The 26,690-nt window shown below is 36.5% G+C and overlaps 1 protein-coding gene across 1 annotated transcript in view; it reads left to right on the forward strand.

Annotated features, from left to right (window-relative positions):
* The window catches only part of AFG1L (AFG1 like ATPase), a 234,226-nt gene that overhangs the window by 119,146 nt on the left and 88,390 nt on the right, over window positions 1–26,690 (forward strand). The window lies entirely within an intron of this gene.

Raw genomic sequence — 26,690 nt, forward strand, 5'->3', positions numbered from 1 at the left:
GTTTGCATTTTATAAATTTTAAATTGAGGTATGCTCATAAATATTATAGTGGAAGATTTAAACTTATACATTTATTTCTGAAAAAAATGTTTAATGTTCCCTGTTTCCTTCAGGTTAATGGCCATTATTAACATGTTTTCCCAGCTATTAAAGTTGCTATTCTAGAATAGCATTATTACAAAAATATTCTAATATATTTAAATGTGATTGCCATCAAGTTATGAAATTATGTCAAGTTGAGGCACATAAATGGTTTAAATATTTGTGTGTATCATCACTGCATAGAGTTTAAAATAGTCTTCATTACAATATGATTAAGAATAAAACAGCCTCCTTTTTTACTATTAATTTTAAGTAATATTTTACATGATTATTTAATGATTTCACATTCTGCCAATATTTATTGAGAACCTACTATGTAGAATGTGTTGCATTAGGCATAATGGATAATAGAATTATGAACTAAGCTGTTTTTCTGGCACATTATTTATAATCTAGTTGAGGGTGTAAAATATATAAAAAATCCCTATAAGAGAAAGCAAAATTTGCCAAAATATAATTCCCACAATTTTAGATAAATACTTTCTTCCCATGCACATCAATGAATCTGAAGAAAGGATAAAGTATTTTTTAAAAATTGAAACCTTAAAAATTCTTACCCAAGAAGTGTTCAAATATTTTACCTTCAGACATTCTAAAGGCATAATCAGACAATCTTTTTGACGTGTACTTTGGTTGGAATTATTGTTGGTGCCAAACTTTATTCCCTATGCTACACTTAGGAGAATTCAAACATCTGTTTCCTTGACCAATTTTAGGTTCCCAAGGATTTTAATTTCTCGGAGATATTTATAGATGTAGGAAAAGTACTTTTGGAAGATTTATGCTGTTAGTAATTTTTTTCCCTTTATATTCACGCTTTGCATTTAGGGAGAACATAGACTTGCAACGTTTTCTCCATGCTAGGAATCCAAAGTAATATGGTATACACAGATACCAAAATATAAAGAGGAAGCTAGGAAAAATAGGTGCTAAAAATAGTGTCTTCATATAGCATAAAATACACAAAATATAAAAAGAGAAGTCTCAGAAAGAAACAAGTTAAGGGGTTCTGAGGGAGAAACTTTGTAGCTGTACTTTTTTTTTCTCCTCCAAATATTTTGTTGTTGTTTTCTTTGGCCAGTAATTTGTCATACTTCAATATATAATAGCAGTATTAATAGGCAAAATGAATAGTAACAATTTGAAAGTGAACATGAACTGAGAGGTATAATATACAATTTAAAGTTGAACATGGACTGAACTTCCCAGGAAACTAAATATCAGATTAGATGAGAAAAGGTCTAAAATGTCTAATTTATTCAAGAGACTTTTCATATATGACAAAACATCACTGAAATGAAAACTAGAGCTGGTTTCTCTGAAGCTTTTCTGTTTGGGCATATAAAGTTTCTTTTGTAAGGAAAGATAGTTTAATATTAACTTAAGTGACATTTTGCCTCTTCACAGATGCTAGTGTTACTTCTTCATTCTGGCCTAGCTGAGAGAAAGGTATAGCAAAAGTCAATCTTAAAACAAATTGAGAATCTTAGTTTAATAAAAAGAAATTATTATAAACAAGATAGAAATTTGTTGAGGAAAAAGTACATTGCAAAATTCATTTTAAAAAATGTTCTCTATAAACCAAATAGTTACAAGTTTGTAATTCACCACAGAAGCTTGTGGTTTGTTGCTTGGGATATTGAAAAATAAAAAAACTTGTATAAGCTCTTAGTAAAGCCTGCTTTATGGCCCAACATGTGGATAATTTTTGTAAATATTTTCTTTAAAATATTTCTTCAAAATAGTGGGTACTCTTCAGTTATTTTGTATTATTGTGTAGGTTTGTTAATTATGCTGTTCAAATCTTTATTCTCATATTTTTTTCCTGTCAATTACTGAGAGACTTATTGGAAACATCTCTCACTATAATTGTGAATTTGTCTTTTTTTCTTGTAATTCTGTCATTTGCCTTACATATTTGGAGGCTATGTTATAAGTTGCATACAGATTTATAATAATTATTTTATTTATTTTTTTATTTTGAGACAGAGTCTTGCTCTGTCACCCAGGCTAGAGTGCAGTGGTACAATATTGGCTCACTGCAACCTCTGCCTCCCAGGTTCAAGCGTTTTTCCTGCCTTAGCCTCCTGAGTAGCTGGGACTACAAGTGCACACCACCACACCAGGCTAATTTTTGTATTTTTTGTAGAGATGGGGTTTCACCATGTTGGCCAGGCTGGTCCCAAACTCCTGACCTCAAGTGATCTGCCTGCCTTGGCCTCCCAAAGTGCTGGGAGTACAGGTATTAGCCACCATACCTGGCCAGATTTACAGTAGTTAAATACTGCTTGTGAATGGAACTTTTAAATATTATTGAGTAGTATTGCTCTTTCTTTTCAAGTGTATTTGTAACCATCTCTTGAAACATTGTTATCATGACTGCTTTAAAATCTTTATCAGATAATTCTAACGTCTCTGCCATCTTGATGTTGCCATTTCTTTACATTCAGTTTGAGATCTTCCTGATTTTTCGTATAAGTGATTTACAATGGAAACTGACATTTTCATAATTTGTCATGCGACTTTGAATCTTAATGTTTTAACCAAATTTTTTATTGTGGCAAAATATACGTAACAAAAATTACTTTTTTAATGATTTAGTTATTTACATTTTGAGACAGGGTCTCACTCTGTTGCCCAGGCTGGAGTGCAGTGGCACAATCATAACTTACTGCCGCCTCAACCTCCCCAGGCTCAGGTGATCCTCCTGCCCCAGCCTCCTGAGTAGCTGGGACTATAGGCATATTCCACCATGCCCAGCTAATTTTTGTATTTTTTGTAGAGACAGAGTTTCACTATGTTTCCCAGGCTGGTCTCAAACTCCTGGGCTCAAGTGATTTGCCTGCCTCCACCTCCCAAAGTGTTGGGATTACAGGCAAGAGTCACCACACCTGGCCTATTTGAATGATTTTTAAGTGTACAGTTCAGTGGCATTAAGTGCATTCACATTGTTGTACAAGCACCACCATGATTCATCTCCAGAATTTTTCATCTTATCAAACTGAAACTTTGTACTCACTAAATGATAACCACCCATTGTCCCCCTTTCCCAACCCTGCTTACCACCATTCTGCTGTCTGCCTCTGTGAATTTGTCTTTTCTAGATACTTCATGTAAGTGGAATTACCTAATATTTGTCTTTTTCTTTCTAGCTTATTTCACTTAGCACAGTGTCTCCAAGGTCTATGCATGTTGTAACGTGTCAGAATTCTAATCCTTTTTATGTCATAATAATATTCCATTGTAAGGATATGCCACATTTTGTTTATCCATTCACCTGTCAATAGAATTTGGGTTGTTTCTACCTTTTAGCTATTATGAATATTGCTGCTTCGAACATTTGTGTACAAATATCTATTTGAGTCCCTGCTTTCAATTTTTTTGTGTACATACCCAGAACTGAAATTGCTACATCTTATGGTAATGATATGTTTAATTTCTTGAGGAACTGCCATACTGTTTTCCATAGCGGCTGTACCATGTTATGTTCCCATCAGCAATACATAAGCATTCCAATTTCTCTGCATTTTCCCCAACACTTATTTTCTTTTTCCTTTTTTTTTTTTTATAATAACCATCCCAGTGGGTGTGAAGTGATGTCTCATTATGGTTTTGATTTGCATTTCCCAAATGATTAATGATATTGAGTATCTTTTCATGTGTTTATTTTATTGATTGACTGATTGATTGATTGAGATGGAGTCTTGCTCTGTCACCCAGGCTGGAGTGCAGTGGCACGATCTTGGCTCACTGCAACATCTGCCTCCTGGGTTCAAATGATTCTCATTCCTCAGCCTCCCGAGTAGCTGGGATTACAGGCACGTGCTACCACGCCCAGCTAATTTTTGTATTTTTGGTAGAGATGGGGTTTCACCATGTTTCCCAGGCTGGTCTCGAACTCCTGACCTCAGGTGATCCGCCCGCCTCAGCCTCCCAAAATGTGGAGATTACAGGTGTTAGCCAGTGTGCCTGGCCTTATCTTCTCTTTTTTCAAATTGGGCAACATCTCATTCTACAAAATAGATTGTTATTCTGTTTGTGGATCTCATTTGAACTTTCTGTTTTAGTTAGCTCTTTTTAGACATTCTATCAAGAGAAGGGGGGAGGCACTGCTTGCTTCCTTTACTACCAGATACAGCTAGAAATCCAGGTTCACTATTCAGCCTCCATTGATACCTGAGCTGTGGTTTGGGGTGTGCTCCTTGTTACCTGTTACTGCTGGAAAGAGGGTTCTGACTCCCATGTGATCTCCACTGATATCATTGTGGGAGGAGGATGCTCATTACTGGTTGGCTGGGATGAAAGTCCCAGTTCCTACTTGGCCTTCCGTGACATCACCCTGGCAGTGGTGTTGGGATTCCTCGTGACAGCCTTATGAGGTTACATTTTAGGACCTTTCTAAGCTCTTTACTGAATCCCCATGGTGTTCATTGAGGTATTTCAGGTTTGACTATAACAGAATGCTTATATCTCCCAGATTATGTGTATTGTTCTTTGCCCAGCTCTGCATATGCAATTTGTTATTCAGCCAAAGATTACATTCCCTATGCAGATATCTGGAGCTTTTCTTCTGCATAGCATTTTCCTGTGCTGAACTCTGCTGTGCAAATTCCAACTGTTTCAGCATCCCAAAACTCTGAGGACTGTCTCTTCAACTCATTTAGATTGTTCTATTGCAGTCTAGAAATTGCCTCTAGATAGAAAGCCAGGGAATATGGCCAGCTTGCTTGCCTGATTTTTTTCCCTCATATCTCAGGGATTGCTGTCTTTTGCTACCTATTATGTAATGTCTGATATCAGCTGTTTCACATGTTTTGTCCAGTGTTTTAGTTATTTATTGCAGAAGGGCAAAATCCAGTTCCAATTACTCTGCCTTGGCTGAAGGCACAAATCTCTTTCTTAGTTTTTAGTTATAAAGGAAAAGAAGATCAGGTTTTTTTTCTTTTTTCTTTTTTTTTAGTAATTTAGGAACTTAGAGCCATGTTTTATCATAGAAACAAAAAAATAAATAGGATAACAATAAAGAGACAGTTGTGGGCACAGGAATTTTGTTTCAGCTTTCTCTCACACATTTAGAGGAACAGTTAAGTAAATGATGATGCAGTCACATGAGGGGATATAACAGTTTTACGGAATATTTTTCAAAAACTTTTGATAATGTAGAATAATGCTTACAGATAACGTGAGTGGAAAAGTATGATGCAAGGGTACACCTATTCCTGTCTCAACTGTGGAAATAATACACATGCATGAAAAAATACTGGAAAGAAATATCCCAAAATGTTAATAGAACCTATTTCTGGATCTTAAGATTACGACTGATTAAAATTTTCTCTTTTAGACTTTTCTAAGATTTCTGGAATGATCTTGTATTATTTTTATAATGAAAACCATTTTTGAACAGGTGAATTTTGCTCACTTCTCTTTGGAAATCAGCAGACCTGACTAGGCAAACTTATAGTCAAAGTTGAGAAATCAGCAAATAGCAAAATGGATTGAACATGGGTCCTATCTGTAGAGATCATTATTACAAAAATAAATGGGAAGGCAGGCACAGGGAGGAAGGAGCAAGAGCAGGGGGAGAGGCAGAGATGAACTAACAAGTAAAAGCACGTGACAGATATATTTTGGAGGAAGAACTACCTCAGGAAATGGGAGAATTTTTCAGGTAAAATTTTCTATATTCTAAGAGAAATTAAAGTAGTCATGGTACTGATGACATAAGAGATTAGACATGAAATAATTATAAGATTAGATGATAAGTGAGCTGGCAGAGCAGCTCTCAAATAAACTGAGAGCAGACCATTAAGAAAAGGAAAAGCATCTTAGAAAAAGCAAATGATAGAATCAACACTGCTGAAAATAAAATCAATGATAAAGAGACCAAACTTATGAAAGATCATATAAAATGACGCTGGAATAATCAGAGATGAAAACTACTGCAGAAAAAAAATGCTAGATGTGGAAAGCAGACAGCAGAGATCATACATTCACATAACTCATATTTCTAAAAAAGAAAACACAAAGATACATCAGAAGAAAACTTTCTTTTTTTTTTTATTATACTTTAGGTTTTAGGGTACATGTGCACAATGTGCAGGTTTGTTACATATGTATCCATGTGCCATGTTGATTTCCTGCACCCATTAACTCGTCATTTAGCATTAGGTATATCTCCTAATGCTGTCCCTCCCCCCTCCCCCTACCCCACAACAGTCCCTGGAATGTGATGTTCCCCTTCCTGTGTCCATGAATTCTCATTGTTCAATTCCCACCTATGAGTGAGAACATGCGGTGTTTGGTTTTTTGTCCTTGCGATAGTTTACTGAGAATGATGTTTTCCAGTTTCATCCATGTCCCTACAAAGGACATGAACTCATCATTTTTTATGGCTGCATAGTATTCCATGGTGTATATGTGCCACATTTTCTTAATCCAGTCTATCATTGTTGGACATTTGGGTTGGTTCCAAGTCTTTGCTATTGTGAATAGTGCCGCCATAAACATACGTGTGCATGTGTCTTTATAGCAGCATGATTTATAGTCCTTTGGATATATACCCAGTAATGGGATGGCTGGGTCAAATGGTATTTCTAGTTCTAGATCCCTGAGGAATCGCCACACTGACTTCCACAATGGTTGAACTAGTTTACAGTCCCACCAACAGTGTAAAAGTGTTCCTATTTCTCCACATCCTCTCCAGCACCTGTTGTTTCCTGATTTTTTAATGATGGCCATTCTAACTGGTGTGAGATGGTATCTCACTGTGGTTTTGATTTGCATTTCTCTGATGGCCAGTGATGATGAGCATTTCTTCATGTGTTTTTTGGCTGCATAAATGTCTTCTTTTGAGAAGTGTCTGTTCATGTCCTTTGCCCACCTTTTGATGGGGTTGTTTGTTTTTTTCTTGTAAATTTGTTTGAGTTCATTGTAGATTCTGGATATTAGCTCTTTGTCAGATGAGTAGGTTGCAAAAATTTTCTCCCATTCTGTAGGTTGCCTGTTCACTCTGATGGTAGTTTCTTTTGCTGTGCAGAAGCTCTTTAGTTTAATTAGATCCCATTTGTCAATTTTGGCTTTTGTTGCCATTGCTTTTGGTGTTTTAGACATGAAGTCCTTGCCCATGCCTATGTCCTGAATGGTATTGCCTAGGTTTTCTTGTAGGATTTTAATGGTTTTAGTGCTGGAAGTTCTGGCCAGAGCAATCAGGCAGGAGAAGGAAATAAAGGGTATTCAATTAGGAAAAGAGGAAGTCAAACTGTCCCTGTTTGCAGATGACATGATTGTATATCTAGAAAATCCCATTGTCTCAGCCCAAAATCTCCTTAAGCTGATTAGCAACTTCAGCAAAGTCTCAGGATACAAAATCAATGTACAAAAATCACAAGCATTCTTGTACACCAATCACAGACAAACAGAGAACCAAATCATGAGTGAACTCCCATTCACAGTTGCTTCAAAGAGAATAAAATACCTAGGAATCCAACTTACAAGGGATGTGAAGGACCTCTTCAAGGAGAACTACAAACCACTGCTCAATGAAATAAAAGAAGATACAAACAAATGGAAGAACATTCCATGCTCATGGGTTGGAAGAATCAATATCGTGAAAATGGCCATACTGCCCAAAGTAATTTATAGATTCAATGCCATCCCCATCAAGCTACCAATGACTTTCTTCACAGAATTGGAAAAAACTACTTTAAAGTTCATATGGAACCAAAAAAGAGCGCACATCGCCAAGTCAGTCCTAAGCCAAAAGAACAAAGCTGGAGGCATCACGCTACCTGACTTCAAACTATACTACAAGGCTACAGTAACCAAAACAGCATGGTACTGGTACCACAACAGAGATATAGATCAATGGAACAGAACAGAGCCCTCAGAAATGATGCCGCATATCTACAACTATCTGATCTTTGACAAACCTGACAAAAACAAGAAATGGGGAAAGGATTCCCTATTTAATGAATGGTGCTGGGAAAACTGGCTAGCCATATGTAGAAAGCTGAAACTGGACCCCTTCCTTACACCTTATACAAAAATTAATTCAAAATGGATTAAAGAAAACTTTCATGAAAGAAAGTTAGGTTGAAAGTCTAGATTCAAAGTGTTCACTGTTTATTTTCCATTGTATGATTCCCCCATCAAGGATTATACATTTTTGGCTGGGCGCAGTGGCTCACACCTGTAATCCTAGCACTTTGGGAGGCCAAGGCAGGTGGATCACTTGAGGTCAGGAGTTCGAAACCAGCCTGGCCAACATAGTGAAACCCCATCTCTATCAAAAATACAAAAAAATTAGCCGGCCATGAGGTGGGTGCCTGTAATCCCAGCTACTTGGAAGACTGAGGCAGGAGAATAGCTTGAACCTGGGAGGCAGAGGTTGCAGTGAGCCAAGATTGTGCCACTGGACTCCAGCCTGGGCAACAGAGCGAGACTCTGTCTCAAAAAAAAAAAAACATACTTTTTTTGATGCACAACTGAACCTGAACCTGAAGGATTATAAAAAGAATCCTAGAATCATATGGAAGAAAAATCAATGGGAAAAGAAGTCAAGCTGGTCTGAGACTTGTAAACTGCAAGTAGATACTAGAAGAGAAGAGTTTTTACTATATTCAATTTTTTAAAAATGTGACATCTGGTCAGCTAGGCTGTAATGTACCTCTACGCCTACAGTTATATATTTTGGATATATGATAATTTAGGATATGTAGTCCTTAATTAAGTTTCCTGAATAAACAACTTTAAGATTTTATACTACCAGTCAAAATTAATAACATAAATGGAGATATTGTGGTAAGAAAATATTGGTGGTCATTGAATCTGACTAAACATTGTCTTCTTCTGATCTATAAGTCAGACAATAAAAATTTTTATCATATTATGTGAGAACTTCTGTAATTGAGTTAACTACAGGATGCTAAAAAATAAAGGGGCCCTAGGAGGTTCCAAGATGGCCAAATAGGAACAGCTCCAGTCTACAGCTCCAAGCATAAGTGATGTAGAAGACAGGTGATTTCAGCCTTTCCAACTGAGGTATCGGGTTCATCTTACTGGGGCTTGTCAGACAGTGGGTGCAGCCCACGGACCAGGGCAGGCATCGCCTCACCCAGGAAGCTCAAGGGGTCGGGGAATTCCCTTTCCTAGCAAAGGGAAGCCATGACAGACGGTACCTGGAAAATTGGGACACTACCACCCAAATACTGCACTTTTCCAACGGCCTTAGCAAATGGCACACCAGAAGATTATATCCTATGCCTGGCTCGGAGGGTCCCATGCCCACGGAGCCTTGCTCACTGCTAGCACAGCAGTCTGAGATTGAACTGCAAGGTGGCAGCGAGGCTGGGGGAGGGGCATCTGCCATTGCAGAGGCTTGAGTAGGTAAACAAAGTGTCCCAGAAGCTGGAGCTGGGTGGAGCCCACTGCAGCTCAAGGAGGCCTGCCTGCCTCTGTAGACTCCACCTTTGGGGGCAGGGCATAGCTGAACAAAAGGCAGCAGAAACTTCTGCATACTTAAAAGTCCCTGTCTGACAGCTTTCTAGAGAGTAGGGGTTCTCCCAGCACGGAGTTTGAGACATGAGAACGGACAGACTGCCTCCTCAAGTGGGTCCCTGACTCCCAGGTAGCCTAACTGGGAGACACCTCTCAGTAGGGGCTGACTGACACCTCATACAGCTGGGTGCCCCTCTGAGATGAAGCTTCCAGAGGAAGGATCAGGCAGCAACATTTGCCGTTCTGCAATATTTGCTGTTCTGCAGCCTCTGCTGCTGATACCCAGGCAAACAGGGTCTGGAGTGGACCTCCAGCAAACTCCAACAGACCTGCAGCTGAGAGTCCTGACTGTTAGAAGGAAAACTAACAAACAGAAAGGACATCCACTCCAAAACCCCATCTGTACGTCACCATCATCAAAGACCAAAGGTAGATAAAACCACAAAGATGGGGAGAAACCAGAGCAGAGAAACTGAAAATGCTAAAAATCAGAGTGCCTCTTCTCCTCCAAAGGAACACAGTTCCTCACCAGCAACAGAACAAAGCTGGACAGAGAATGACTTTGACGAGTTGAGAGAAGAAGGCTTCAGACGATCGGTAATAACAAACTTCTCCGAGCTAAAGGAGGATGTTTGAACCCATCTCAAAGACGCGAAAAACCTTGAAAAAAAGATTAGATGAATGGCTAACTAGAATAAACTGTGTAGAGAGGTCCTTAAATGACCTGATGGAGCTGAAAACCATGGCACGAGAACTATGTGACTCATGCCCAAGCTTCAGTAGCTGATTTGATCAAGTGGAAGAAAGGCTATCAGTGATGGAAGATCAAATGAATGAAATGAAGCAAGAAGAGAAGTTTAGAGGAAAAAGAGTAAAAAGCAATGAACAAAGCCTCCAAGAAATATGGGACTATGTGAAAAGACCAAATCTATGTCTGATTGGTGTACCTGAAAGTGACAGGGAGAATGGAACCAAGTTGGAAAATACTCTTCAGGATATTATCCAGGAGAACTTCCCCAACCTAGTGAGGCAGGCCAACATTCAAATTCAGGAAATACGGAGAACGCCACAGAGATACTCCTCGAGAAGAGCAACTCCAAGACACGTAATTGTCAGATTCACCAAAGTTGAAATGAAGGAAAAAATGTTAAGGGCAGCCAGAGAGAAAGGTCAGGTTATCCACAAAGGGAAGCGCATCAGACTAACAGCGGATCTCTTGGCAGAAACTCTACAAGCCAGAAGAGAGTGGGGGCCAATATTCAACGTTCTTAAAGAAAAGAATTTTCAATCCAGAATTTCATATCCAGCCAAACTAAGCTTCATAAGTGAAGGATAAATAAAATACTTTACAGACAAGCAAATGCTGACAGATTTTGTCACCATCAGGCCTACCTTACAAGAGCTCCTGAAGGAAGCACTAAACATGGAAAGGAACACATGGTACCAGTCACTGCAAAAACATGCCAAATTGTAAAGACCATTAATGCTAGGAAGAAACTGCATCAACTAATGAGCAAAATAACCAGCTAACATCATAATGACAGGATCAAATTCACACGTAACAATATCAACCTTAAATGTAAATGGGCTAAATTCTCCAATTAAAAGACACAGACTGGCAAATTGGATAAAGAGTCAAGACCCATCAGTGTGCTGTATTCAGGAGACCCATCTCACGTGCAGAGACACACATGGGCTCAAAATAAAGGGATGGAGGAAGATCTACCAAGCAAATGGAAAACAAAAAAAAAAGCAGGGGTTGCAATCCTAGTCTCTGATAAAACAGACTTTAAACCAACAAAGATCAAAAGAGACGAAGAAGGCCATTTCATAGTGGTAAAGGGATCAATTCAACAAGAAGAGCTAACTATCTTAAATATATATGCACCCAATACAGGAGCACCCAGATTCATAAAGCAAGTCCTTAGAGACCCACAAAAAGACTTAGACTCCCACACAATAATAATGGGAGACTTTTACACTGCACTATCAACATTAGACAGATCAACGACAGAGAAAGTTAACAAGGATATCCAGGAATTGAACTCAGCTCTGCGCCAAGCAGACCTGATAGACATCTACAGAACTCTCCACCCCCAATCAACAGAATATACATTCTTCTCAGCACCACATCACACTTATTCCAAAATTGACCACATAGTTGGAAGTAAAGCACTCCTCAGCAAATGTAAAAAAACAGAAATTATAACAAACTGTCTCTCAGACCACAGTGCAATCAAACTAGAACTCAGGATTAAGAAACTCACTCAAAACCACTCAACTACATGGAAACTGAACAACCTGCTCCTGAATGAACTACTGGGTACATAACGAAATGAAGGCAGAAACAAAGATGTTCTTTGAAACCAATGAGAACAAAGACACCACATACCAGAATCTCTGGGACACATTTAAAACAGTGTGTAGAGGGAAATTTATAGCACTAAATGCCCACAAGAGAAACCAGGAAAAATCTAAAATTGACACCCTAACATCACAATTAAAAGAACTAGAGAAGCAAGAGCAAACACATTCAAAAGCTAGCAGAAGGCAAGAAGTAACTAAGAACAGAGCAGAGCTGAAGGAGATAGAGACACAAAAAACCCTTCAAAAAAATCAATGAATCCAGGAGCTTATTTTTTGAAAAGATCAACAAAATTGATAGACCACTAGCAAGACTAATAAAGAAGAAAAGAGAGAAGAATCAAATAGACACAATAAAAAATGATAAAGGGGATATCACCACCGATCCCACAGAAATACAAACTACCATCAGAGAATACTATACACACCTCTATGCAAATAAACTAGAAAATCTAGAAGAAGTGGATAAATTCCTGGACACATACACCCTCCCAAGACTAAACTGGGAAGAAGTTGAATCCCTGTATAGACCAATAACAGGTTCTGAAATTGACGCAAAAATTAATAGCCTACCAACCAAAAGAAGTCCAGGACCAGATGGATTCATAGCCAAATTCTACCAGAGGTACAAAGAGGAGCTGGTACCATTCCTTCTGAAATTATTCCAATTAATAGAAAAAGAGGGAATCCTCCCTAATTCACTTTATGAGGCCAGCATCATCCTGATACCAAAGCCTGGCAGAGACACAACAAAAAAAGAGAATTTTAGACCAATATCCCTGATGAACATCGATGCAAAAATCCTCAATAAAATACTGGCAAACTGAATCCAGCAGCACATCAAAAAGCTTATCCACCATGATGAAGTTGGTTTCTTCCCTGGGATGCAAGGCTGGTTCAACATATGCAAATCAATAAAAGTAATCCATCATGTAAACAGAACCAAAGACAAAAACCACATGATTATCTCAATAGATGCAGAAAAGGCCTTTGACCAAATTCAACAGCCCTTCATGCCAAAAACTCTCAATAAACTAGGTATTGATGGGATGTATCTCAAAATAATAAGAGCTGTTTATGACAAACCCACAGCCAATATTGTACTGAATGAGCAAAACTGGAAGCATTCCCTTTGAAAACTGGCACAAGACAGGGATGCCTTCTCTCACCACTCCTATTCAACATAGTGTTGGAAGTTCTGGCCAGGGCAATCAGGCAAGAGAAAGAAATAAAGGGTATTCAGTTAGGAAAAGAGGAAGTCAAATTGTCCCTGTTTGCAGATGACATGATTGTATATTTAGAAAACCCCATCATCTCAGCCCAAAATCTCCTTAAGCTGATAAGCAACTTCAGCAAAGTCTCAGGATACAAAATCAATGTGCAAAAATCACAAGCATTCCTCTAACCAATAACAAACAGAGAGCCAAATCATGAGTGAACTCCCATTCACAACTGCTTCAAAGAGAATAAAATACCTAGGAATCCAACTTACAAGGGATGTGAAGGACCTCTTCAAGGAGAACTACAAACCACTGCTCAATGAAATAAAAGAGGATACAACAAATGGAAGAACATTCCATGCTCATGGATAGGAAGAATCAATATTGTGAAAATGGCCATACTGCCCAAGGTAATTTATAGATTCAATGCTATCCCCATCAAGCTACCAGTGACTTTCTTCACAGAATTGGAAAAAACTATTTTAAAGTTCATATGGAATCTAAAACGAGCCCACATTGCCAAGACAATCCTAAACCAAAAGAATAAAGCTGGAAGCATCACACTACCTGACTTCAAACTATACTACAAGGCTACAGTAACCAAAACAGCAGCATGGTACTGGTACCAAAACAGAGATAATAGACCAACAGAACAGAATAGAGCCCCCGGAAATAATACCACACATCTGCAACCATCTGATCTTTGAGAAACCTGACAAAAACAAGAAATGGGGAAAGGATTCCCTATTTAATAAACGGTGCTGGGAAAACTGGCTAGCCATAGGTAGAAAGCTGAAACTGGATCCCTTCCTTACACCTTATACAAAAATTAATTCAAGATGGATTAAAGACTTAAATGTTAGACCTAAAACCATTAAAACCCTAGAAGAAAACCTAGGCAATACCATTCAGGCTATAGGCATGGGCAAGGACTTCATGTCTAAAACACCAAAAGCAAGGGCAACAAAAGCCAAAATTGACAAATGGGATCTAATTAAACGAAAGAGCTTCTGCACAGCAAAAGAAACGACCATCAGAGTGAACAGGCAACCTACAGAGTGGGAGAAATTTTTTGCAATCTACCCATCTGACAAAGGGCTAATATCCAGAATCTACAGAGAACTCAAACAAATTTACATGAAAAAGTCAAACATCCCCATCAAAAAGTGGGTGAAGGATATGAACAGACACTTCTCAAAAGAAGACATTTATGCAGCCAACAGACACATGAAAAAATGCTCATCATCACTGGCCGTGAGAGAAATGCAAATCCAAACCACAATGAGATACCATCTCACACCAGTTTTAGAATGGCCATCATTAAAAAGTCAGGAAACAACAGGTGCTGGAGAGGATGTGGAGAAATAGGAATGCTTTTATAGTTGGTGGGACTGTAAACTAGTTCAACCATTGTGGAAGACAGTGTGGTGATTTCTCAAGGATCTAGAACTAGAAATACCATTTGACCCAGCCATCCCATTACTGGGCATACACCCAAAGGATTATAAATCATGCTGCTATAAAGACACGTGCACACATATGTTTATTGCAGCACTATTCACAATAGCAAAGACTTGGAACCAACCCAGATGTCCATCGATGATAGACTGGATTAAGAAAATGTGGCACATATACACCATGGAATACTATGCAGCCATAAAAAAGGATGAGTTCATGTCCTTTGTAGGGACATGGATGAAGCTGGTAACCATCATTCTCAGCAAACTATCATAAGGACAGAAAACCAAACACCGCATGTTCTCACTCATAGGTGGGAACTGAACAATGCAAACACTCGGACACAGGGTAGGGAACATCACACACCGGGGCCTGTCATGCAGTTGCGGGAGGTGGGAGGGATAGCATTAGGAGATATACCTAATGTTAAATGACGAGTTAACGGGTGCAGCACACCAACTTGGCACATGTATAGATATGGTATAGATATGTAACAAACCTGCATGTTGTGCACGTGTACCCTAGAATTTAAAGTATAATAATAATAAAAAATAAATAAATAAAGGGGCCTGGGCTGGGTGTGGTGGCTCAGGCCTATAATCCCAGTGCTTTGGGAGACTGAGGTTGGAGGATTGCTTGAGGAGTTTGAGATCAGCCTGGGAAACATGGTAAGACCTCATCTCTACAAAAAAATTAAAAAATTAGTCAGGCATGGTGGTGCATGCCTGTGGTCCCAGGTACTGGGGAAGCTGAGGTGGGAGGATTGCTTGAGCCCAGGAGTTCCAGGCTGCAGTGAGCCACGATTGCACCACTGGATTCCAGCGTGGGCGACAGAGCAAGACATTGTCTTAAACACACACACACACACACACACACACACACACACACACACACACACACACACGAAAACGGGGAAAAAAAGAAAAAGAAAAGGGGCCCTGACCCACACTGGCAGTTTGAGTGGAGGAGGTAGCACATGTCAGGAGTATTTTTCCAAAGAGCCGATGATGCTTAAACTGAGACTTAAAAGACAAGTAAGTTACCAAGAAAAGTGGGAAAGGATGTTTACCATGCAGGGAAAAGACATTGAAGTATGAGAACTGTAATTAAAAATTTTGTTTTCAGTAATCAGTTCATTGAGAAAAATAATTTTCATAAAATAACTGTCACTAGTCTGTTTACTTGAGGTTTGCAGATTTATGTAAAACTCAGATTTTTCTCCAAATAAAAGCAAGATATGTTTTGTGTTGTATTTAAATAGAAAAATTTAGGTAATTCTTATTCTCTTGGTTGTAATTATAATAATTATCCCTCCTTCAATGAGTCTGTACTTTAACTTGAAATTTCTTTCTGATCATATGACATAGTATCTTGATTTTACCAATATTAATAAAACTTAGGTAATTCTCCTAAAGTATAAGAACAAATATAATTGTTTTATTTTATTTATTTATTTTTGAGACGGAGTCTCGCCCTGTCTCCCAGGCTGGAGTGCAGTGGTGCAATCTCGGCTCACTGCAAGCTCCACCTCCCAGGTTCACACCATTCTCCTGCCTCAGCCTCCCGAGTAGCTGGGACTACAGGTGCCTGCCACCACGCCCAGCTAATTTTTTGTATTTTCAGTAGAGACAGGGTTTCACCACGTTAGCCAGGATGGTCTCAATTTCCTGGACCTCATGATCCACCTGCCTCGGCCTCCCAAAGACAAATATAATTGTTAAAGCATTTGTTGGTATCTATATAGCATCATTTTATAAAGTTAAATGCATTCATTTTACCCTCTGCACTGAAAGTATTTTAAAGTAGCCTGTGATAGTTTATACCAGGGTGGACAAACTATAGCCAGTGGCCAAATCTGGCCTGCTGCCTGTTTTTATAAATCAAGTTTTATTGAAAAATTTTATGCTCATTTATTTATGTATTACCTATGGCTCTTTTTGGAGTACAGTTGCAGAGTTGAGTAGCTGCAGTGGAGACTTACGGCTTTCAAAGCCTAACATATTTACTATCTGACCCTTTACAGGAAGTTTGCTGGCCCTGATCTATATAATATACAAAGGGCAAACAATTGCTTAAAATGACATATGTCAATAGCACGGTTTTTTTTTCTATGAAGTACGACTTGTTTTTTGTGATGAAAATCCTGTGTCAGCATAGATTTATTAGTAGGTCTTGGAGAAAGGGGCATTCCAAGAGCTTGCTGGATAAGTGGTTGATCGAAGGGAGGAAGCTTGGTGAGTGAACCAAAAGCAAAGATAGTGGTTCAGTATCAATTTCAGATAATTTAGTAACTTGAGAAATATCAGCTTTGTTAGGATCGACTTTCTTAGAAATATCTTCAATTTTATACATTTAAAAGGAGTAATATATCTTAAATGTACATTCATTGAATAATATTTATGGAGTATAATCTCACTGTATTTGTAAACACTATTTAAAATTAGTGTGGTTAAAAGGAAAAGAGAACCAGCTGATATTTTGAACAGAAGAATAGTTTATTAGGTTACTTTCAATTTACTATTACTAGCCTTCTTGAAGATTAGATTGCCTGGCAAGCATTGCTATTCTCATCTGATCAAGGTCTAGCAATTCATGATATTTTACACAAATTTTTCCATTTGGGTAAAAATCTGTCTGTTTACTCCATCACTTACACTTTCATAAACCATTTAGTTTGTTTCATTCCATAATGAACCCTAAAAGAGATAAATGCTTTTCATAAGTTTTAAGGTTAAAAAAATTCTCAATGTGAATTTCGTTAGCTTTCTTTTTATGATTTTCTTAATCAGTTTAACAGTGTGAAATAATCTAAAATAATCTCCCTAGGGGAAACGTTCCTGTGCAAGATTGTATGTAGTGTTTTTGCACACAATGATAGATTTTAATATCTGTAATTTAGCACTTTGATTCTCATTCACAATGACACGTTAGCATGCTATCTTTTTTCTTAACTTTTAAATTTCTTCTTAAAATTAAATGTTTGATGATTAGATTACTGAATGATAACTAAACTGGTGAAAAATAACCAACAAGGCATTCTACAATAGAATTTTCTCTTTGATGAATTTCAGATGATTCGGTTAGAGAAAAATAATTCCAGCATTAACTCTTATAAATATGAATTTTCCTTTTCCTAATAAAGAGTTGCCCACTTGGAAAGCATCACTATCTGATTTATTTGTTTGGTTTAAATATGTAACATAAAGAAGTGATACTTTATAATCTGAGATACTAACAATTTTGTTCTTATTATTACTACTTTTGTAATTTGTTTAATGTTCAGGTAATGACATCATATCTTCTACTTGGTTGTTAGTGTTTCTTCACTGTTGTGCATCCTTTATATAAAACTTAAAAAAATTAAGTGATATATTAGTTTTTATGTTTTTATTTCCTGAGAAAATTTTTCCAACTATAAGAAAATTTTTCCTGATAGTAAACTAGAATATTCCCATGGTGTGATTTCCAGTTACAAACTTTAGAAAACTTGTTTGATTATAACCCTTAGATAAAATGCTTCAGTGTTCAGCCTTTGTCCAGCCACCTGCATTAGGATTTATAGACTTGCTAAATAAATGTATATTTGCCATTTTTCCGCCACAGTTTTCATTTCATTGGTGAAATTGATTTGTCAGTTTGTTCATTATAACTTTCAATACCAGAGCTTTCAGAGTGCTAAATAATCAGAATCAGCCTTTGAGGTCAGTGTCAGTCAGCCTCTATGACCTCTACTGCGTTGTCACCTGAGTCAGCCTTGCAGGGATTAACCCTTTGTTAGTGTAATAATGTCTTTACTTATGAGTTGGCTTTTTAATACTTAAGATTGAAAGAAACAAAAGACAGAACAAAAGTAGCAGACAACTCCTGAATTGGAAAGAGTTGTTGCTTTTCCCCACAAACTGTTTTAAGTGTGAAATTTGAATTCTAGTATTCAATATTTTACCATATAAAATGGTCATTTTATATGGTAAAATATTTCTAAAATTATCAAGTTTTAGTCTAACTAAGTCTAGGAAATCTACCCAAGATATTTTCTTAAATTAACCTATTCCATATATGTTTGAGAAAATTTGTTAAAGAAAATTGGCTGTAGTAACAGGCACTAAAGTTTTATTTGTAATGGTGTTTTTGTGCTGTGTCCTTGCAATTAATAAATATCTAGGACGAAATGGTTGTGATGTGGATTTAAAATACAATCCTTTTCTATCTTCATAACAGAATGTAGACTTTGTATTAGTCAGGTCCTATCTATAGAAAAGTAATTTTAGGTGTATGCCTTTTAAAATATTTTCTCTATCTCATATAAAATAAAAATAAAGGTTTTTCATGAAATATGTAAATTATATATTTGTAGTTATCTGGAAAAAAACAAGCTATTGCTTACATGTAAAATATATACTGTTTAGGACTTGAATTCTCTTCTCTTAGAATAATAAATAGTTATTTTTGGTTAAATCACAAGATATCAATTATTTGATGACAAAAATGGCTTAAAGGAAGTGTGTCTTAAATATGGATTAACTAGTTCTTTGAATGATGAGATAAATTAGTTTAATTACACGTGGCAATTTTCTTGGCTGGTGATGTAATGTGAAATAAAATTCTCCCTTTCCCCTCCCTGAAAACTCAAGCCAATTAATAGAACTTTTAAGCTCTTTGTCATAGGCCACCATGGAGGTCTGCAGAGAAGAACTTTAATCCAATAAACATTTCATTTAGATCATGAAAAGAAAGCCTGAGGAGAAGCTCCTGTAAGAGAGGGTGTTACTATGATTCCAACCATGAAGAGATGTGAGGAATTTGCCAAATTAACCAAGAGGTCCTCATATTGAACGCATAAATGTGTCAAAACTAACAGAATCATTATTTAATTTGCTTGAACTCTATATTGAGGAAACTCTAAAAAGCCACAACTGTTTTCTTCAAAGCCTTCACTGTTGGACTGGATGGACAGGGCAAAGGGAGGTTGTGAGAAATCCAGATACCAAATAACACTGGCCGAAGCTGGTCAGAAAAGGGAATAGATAATTAGGCGTAATTAGCGTGTATGAATCGTTGTCTCTCTGCCCTTAGCTTGAATAAATTTTGAAGAAAAAACCCTAGTGGTGAAAATCCTTTGATGTAGGAAGAGTCATTGTGGCTTGGCAGCATAAAGGCAGTGTTTTATACTTTTTACATAATGGTTGTGATACAGACAGAGTGAATGGACCCTGCACCCCCCCCCCGTCTGCTTTAGACCAAGGACTTTTGGATTCTCTTGAAACAAAATGCATCACAAGTTTTCATTTGTTCGTAATGAGGTAGCGGACCTCATCAGGGCTCAGAGGAAGCCATCTTTAGCTTTTGTTTAAACCTTAATCACAGTTTTTTTTCTTTCTGGGAAATCTGTTTTCTTAAATCAACACTTCTTTTTTCTTCTTTGCTTGCACCTCCAATAGGAGATGGGAATCATGCTTAAGAAAGCTAAATAGAAAAGTTAAACAAAAATTATCACATAAAAGATGTATACATTTTTTAATCCCACATGAAAAAGATGCTTGCTATATTCCCTTTTGCCTTTAAATCAGTAACATTCTAGTAAAGTTGTTTTATAATAGAAAATATAAGAAAACATATAGGGGATAATTTTAGATTGTTTTTGGAAAGAACTTATTTTCAAATTGAAATTACACAAAGTAAAATGGTAAGTAGGTTACTGTTTCACAGAATTTAAGTTTTTAAGTGGAAATCAGTTTGGTTAAAAATATTAGTAGATTTACTGCAAACTTCATTTATTCAAAAGTCATAGTTAAAACATAGGTTTGAGAACCTGTGTCCAGAATAGTCAATTTGTCTGATGTCCACTACTGGGAAGTGAAGAAATTATTCTTGAGAAAGCATTGCATTTATTCTGAGGCAGGTGGATTACATGAGCTCAGGAGTTTGAAAAAGCATTGCATTTATTTTGAAATTTTCTGAAGCACTGAAACAATAAATCACCTAAAATGCAGTTATCAACTTTTTCTGGCAGTTGAATTATGTTCACTTTGTCTATCCAAAATATTTTTTTAAAATTGGTCCTCAGCGAAAAAAAAAAAAAAAAAAGAAGAAGAAGAAATGGGCTATTTCAGAACTCTAGAGTAAATCAGGTATTTTGTTGGGGGAAGGAGGTGCTGAAATAATTTGTATATTATCCTCAATATCAGAATTGCATCTCTAAGTAAGTTTTATAATTCTGATAAGTGTTCAATCTCTTTATTAGCTACTTTGAAACTACATTTAAAAAAATCTACCCTTCAAATACTTCAGTGCTCAGGTTTCCTTCTAATTAATATTATTCTTTTAATGTATTTTAATTACAGGACTTTCTGCAGTAGTCATCAGTGATCCATTTCTTAATGTGTAATCTGTGAAGCTATTTTTATAAGCATTGCTCTGCTTTAGAGTAGTTTTACTATGACGTTTTGATTCTAGATAGACTTCTTTCAAGCCACAATGCTCTGAGATGCTTTTGGCTACTTAACCCATTTTGCATATTGTACCATTTGTAGAATAAAGTAGCCTTTTATACTTGAAGTTGATTTGAACTCTGAAAGGCAACACCTGAACATCTCACAAAACTGGATAATTATGGCTGATTGTGTTTTTCAGGTATAGGTCACAGGAAATTCATTTGGGGTAAAGTATGCACAAAGCTAAGAAATATGCAGATTTTCTGTTGTAGGACTGTGTAAAAATTATTTACAGTTAATACTTGCATAAAGGTTAGAAAGGTTGATGAAGTGATATTTAGTTTTGCTTTACTATTCACTGCATGTCAGAATGTAATTATGACTGATTCATGAAACTGTCTTAGAAACGAACCATCTTTATTAAAATGCTGATCAAGATAAGAGCTGACAGTAATAAAGAATAGAACATTTTAGTCTTGTTGCTTTTGAATGATTGCTAATTACCCCAGAGGTCATGTATAGTGCTTGGTAGGATTCATTGACATTATTTCTTTTAAGTCTGCTGTTTCAACAACATCTGAGCATGAAGACACAAACTGTGTGCACATTGAACAATAGTTTGGCTAAGTTTTCAGGGCTTCAAGATATCTAAGAAATCTTCTGCCACAGTGAATTTAGTTTTTCTCTATCAAAATTATAGTATATTAGGGGTGCTTGGTACAAAATACATTGTATATTTATTTACTATTGACTGTATGTACACCTCCCATTTTTAAGTTGCAATAAATAGTATATATAGGTTATTGGGACAGTGTCACCTCTGAATATACACACAAGCATATACAAGTAATAAGAACAAAATGAGTACTAACATTTAAGTTAGAATACATAAAAGGACTTTCTAATGTGTAATCAGAATATACTCTATCAGAATATACAATTTGAACACTAACTACTGATAGTTTGGTTTTTATCAAATGTGAACTTTGTAATTTGTCTCTCAATATATGTGGAAATCCTTATCATGTATTCCTTCGCCAATTATGATTGATAGGATTCATATATTATAAATACATAGTTGATTACATAGTTGATTAACTGAATAAACTCTGACATACTGTCTAAAATAACTTAAATCTTTATAATTATTAACTAAAAGTAGAAGAATGTGGAATATATATATGTAATATGCATGCATGTATGTGTGTGTGTCAGTATATATATATATATATATATATATATATATATATATACACAAACTACACAATCACATCACACTTTTCTGTTTTTCTGGTTTCCATGATGTAACAGAAAAATCAATGGGATGAGAAGGCAATCTTTGTGCACCTGGCTCTGTCACTGGCTTTGCTCGTCACTGGCAATCCTCTTAAACCTGTTTGAGCTCATTTCCTCTGTAAATGATGGGATTGGACTACAGGGTTGCTAAGGCTGTCATGAAGCTATGGATTTTCAAAAAGATTAAGTTTCAGAAGTTTACTTATAAATTATTTCTTTTAAACTATGATAGATTTCTCCCTCAAATAGTGTTCTAAATGTGATAATAAAGTCTTAGGCTACCTAGTCTACAAAAGCCTAATTGCCCCAAATAGCTCATATTATTATACCCTTGTAAAATGAAGTAGAAGAAAGCAATAGATTTCAACATGCATTTTTGAAGGGCTTAGTCACTGGGGATACAATGATAAATGTGTTACTGAGTTGAATCCTGCCATCAGGGAAATTAGGATGTTCTAGTAGGGGAAGTAGACCAAAAATGATTATTAGATAGCATATAAAAATATTATAATGTTAGAGATATATTGTAATATATGTAATAGAGAATGAGTTAGAAATGGTTAGCTGTGTGGTGGGAGGTTATAATACTAGCAGTTATGTAAATTGCAATATATTAAATTAAAAGCACAACTTTTAAATAAGTTTTCTACCTCTGTGATGCTGGTAATTGTGGAGGAGGAATGGATGAGATAGTAATGTTTGTGAATTCTGAAAGGACTCCTGTATGTGTTTACAAATTTCAGAGGTTGATGAAACTGGAGTTTTGTTTTGCCTTTTGTTTTCTTTATATAAATGTGTCACTGCCATCACTCTTGGTTTAATAGTCATGCTTATGATACTGGAATGAGATGGAGATTTCCTAAGAAAACTGGACAAAGCTTAGAAGGGAGACAGAAAGAGCGGAGGAAGAAAGCTAAAAATGTTTCAGTGTATACAGAAGAAGTTACCTGACATAGAACTAAATAAGTTATGCATAGTGAGAGCTGAGAAATACAGAGCAAGGCATATGTAGAAACTCTTTTTGAGGGGGGCAGTGGGAAAGGGATGGCACTCTAGGTTGTAACCAGAGGTTAAGAGAGCCTTTTTAACTCCTGGAATGTCACTGTGTGTAGAAGGCAGAATACAAACAGAGGGTTACACATGGTAGACATTTTATAATTTAAGAATGCTTGTAAATAAGGATGATTGTTCATACTTTTGAAAAACTGGTATAGCATTGACAGACGAAACATAGCAGATGCTGGGTTGTGATCAGTTGCCCCATACTGGTGTATGCTAGTGAGTACCAGCCTTACCTGTAAATAGAAGTGTGTGTATGTGTGTGTGTGTGTATGTGTATACTCACAGAATTTGAAGGCACTTTAGAAACACTTATCCCACCACCTTATTATACAGTGGAGGCGACTGAAGCTCATGCCTGAGATCATCTTACCTAAGATTGCCCGGATAGCAGCAAAGCCAGGTCTACAATCCAGATTTCCTAGTTTTTATTGAGAGCTCTTTCCTCCAAACCATGTTGCACAATATGTGTGTGTGTGTGTGTGTGTGTGTGTGTGTATGTATGGAGACATATATACATACACATATACACATATATTCACTATATTTACATATTGCATACCTTATTGTCTTTAGGTGGAATTAATTATATTCCCAATTGCTCTTATTGATAAGGAACTCTTTATCTTTCTTTTATGTAACTATCTTATTAATCTAGCTTTAGTCATACACAATGGTAAGTTAAATATAGTGATATCCAAATATTGTTTTAGATAATAGCTTAAAATTTACTCTTCAGATCTTTTTTCAGCGATAACAATTGACTATTGTTAAGAGTGACTAAATTTGTCTCTTTTCATCTTCAGATAAAGGTGCTAATAAGCAGTGAAATGACAAAAAGTTGAGCAAATACAATGAAGAAAGAACAGAACCAAAGTTTAGAATATTTATAAATGCTATCCTGGATACTAAAACTCTAAATAATGAAGCCTCTCTGTAAATGGGTAGGGGTCATTTTTTAAGCTACATATTTTATTGAGATATTCTTTTTCTTGATTATTCCAGAGTGGTAATTACAGTGTAAATGAATCATATGCCTTATGGGCTTTGTGTAATTATAGTGCACTTTTTTTTTTTAGTTAGAAAAGTTATTGCTTACCTATGATTATTTGTACAGAAGAAGAAAAAATCTTGTGGGTAAATTTACTGAATGTTGAAAAACTAATTTTGCAAAGCTGCATGTATAGTGGGAACTTCCTATTAGCTTAAAGCTGTATTGCATAGTTCCTTTCTGTGAGAGAAAATTAAAGCTTACAGGAGCTGCAGTTGTGTGTTTGGTAGCATAGTTATAAAAAGGATTCTCAAAAGGTGCACATTTCAACTTCTTTGCAGCATGTGGTATGCCACTCTTCTACTTTTCTTTTCTTTTTCCCCCTAGGAATGAGGACTCTGGTTTTCTTGGATAAGGTAAACAGTGGGAGAAGAATGGAATATTAATTAAAATTCTGTTTGTTATGACAGAGTTGGAAATGTATAATGGTTGTGATTTCCATAAGACAGCTATCAGCTTTTTCCCAGCACCAGTCTTTGGGGACGATACTCAAAGATATTTCCTTTTGTAAATTTTCGTAAGAGATAAATGAATGCATGATAGGCTAACAAATGCCAACATCACATAAATATATAAACTAAATATTAAAACCCCCCCTTCACCACTCTTCCCTCTTCCCATCCCTCCTCCACCTTCTACTCCACCTCATTCCTACTTCCCTCCCCAGGAGTAGCCACTATTAAAAATTTAGTTTGTATCTTTTCAAGCATTTTTCTTTACATTTATATGCATACATATCTATATATATGTCCAAACATATAGTTTTGTTTTGTTATAAGTTAATGAGGGTAATATATATACCTTAGTCTGAGTTATACTTTTATCCCTCAGAGATATCCTAAAGATCTTTTGATATTAGATATAACTCAATCTCATTTTTAGTTTTTTAATTTTTAATTTTTATTTATTTATCTTTTTGGAGACTTTGTCTTTCCCTATTGCCCAGACTAGAGTGCAGTGGTGTGATCATAGCTCACTGCAGACTCGATCTCCTGGGCTCAAGTGATCCTTCTGCCTCAGCCTTCTGAGTAGCTAGGACTACACACTTGGATAACTTTTTTATTTTCTGTAGAGATGGTATCTTGCTGTGTTGCCCAGGCTGGTCTCAAACCCGTGGCCTTATATAATTCTCTTACCTCCCACTCTCAGTTTTAAAAGGCTGCATTATTATTTTAAAACTAATTGCTATTTTTGTATACTTAGGTTTATTCTAGTTTAGTTTACTCTACTTTTAAAGTAATGCCTTAAAAATATGTTTACAAATGTATTTTTGGTGCATACGAGCCAATATTTCTGTAGGTTAGATTTCTCAAAATGGATTTTTTTTTTTTTTTTTTGAGCTGGAGTCTTGCTCTGTCACCCAGGTTGGAGTGCAGTGGCATAATCTTGGCTCACTGCAAACTCTGCCTCCCAGACTCAAGCAATCCCTTGCCTCACCCTCCTGAGTAGCTGGGACTACAGGCGAACGCCACCACACCCGGCTAATTTTTATACTTTTAGTAGAGACAAGGTTTCACCATGTTGGTAAGGCTGATCTTGAACTCTTGACCTCAAGTGATTCACCATGTTGGTAAGGCTGATCTTGAACTCTTGACCTCAAGTGATCCGCCTACCTTGGCCTCCCAAAATGCTGGGATTATAGGCGTGAGCCACCACCCCTGGCCTCAGAATGGAATTTCTAGGTCAAAGGCTCTTGTAATTAAAACTTTGCTGGATTTTGTCATATTGCTCTTTACTTGTGTATTAGCTAACATTAAAAATTAAATTATAAAATTAAATTTCTAAAAAGTTATTATATATTTGTATTTCAATAGCTTCTGGGGTACAAGTGATTTTTGGTTACATGAATGAATTGTATAGCGGTGAAGTTTGAGGTTTTAGCGTACCCATCATCTGAGTAGTGTACGTTGTACCCAATATGTAGTTTTTTATACTCAGCCCTCTATAACCACTCCATCTTCTGAGTCTCTGATGTCCATTATATCACTGACTATGCTTTGCATACTGATAGCTTAGCTCCCACTTGTAAGTGGGAACATGTGGTATTTGGTTTTCTATTCCTGAGTTACTTCACTTGGAATAATGGCCTTTACCTCCATCCAAGTTGCTGCAAAAGACATTATTTAATTCTTTTTAATGGCTGAGTAGCATTCCATGGTGTATATATACCACATTTTCTTTATCCACTCATTGGTCAGTGGGATTAGTTCTCCA

Source organism: Nomascus leucogenys, chromosome 3 (genome assembly GCF_006542625.1).
Source record: "Nomascus leucogenys isolate Asia chromosome 3, Asia_NLE_v1, whole genome shotgun sequence".
In the NCBI taxonomy this organism is placed as follows: domain Eukaryota; kingdom Metazoa; phylum Chordata; class Mammalia; order Primates; family Hylobatidae; genus Nomascus; species Nomascus leucogenys.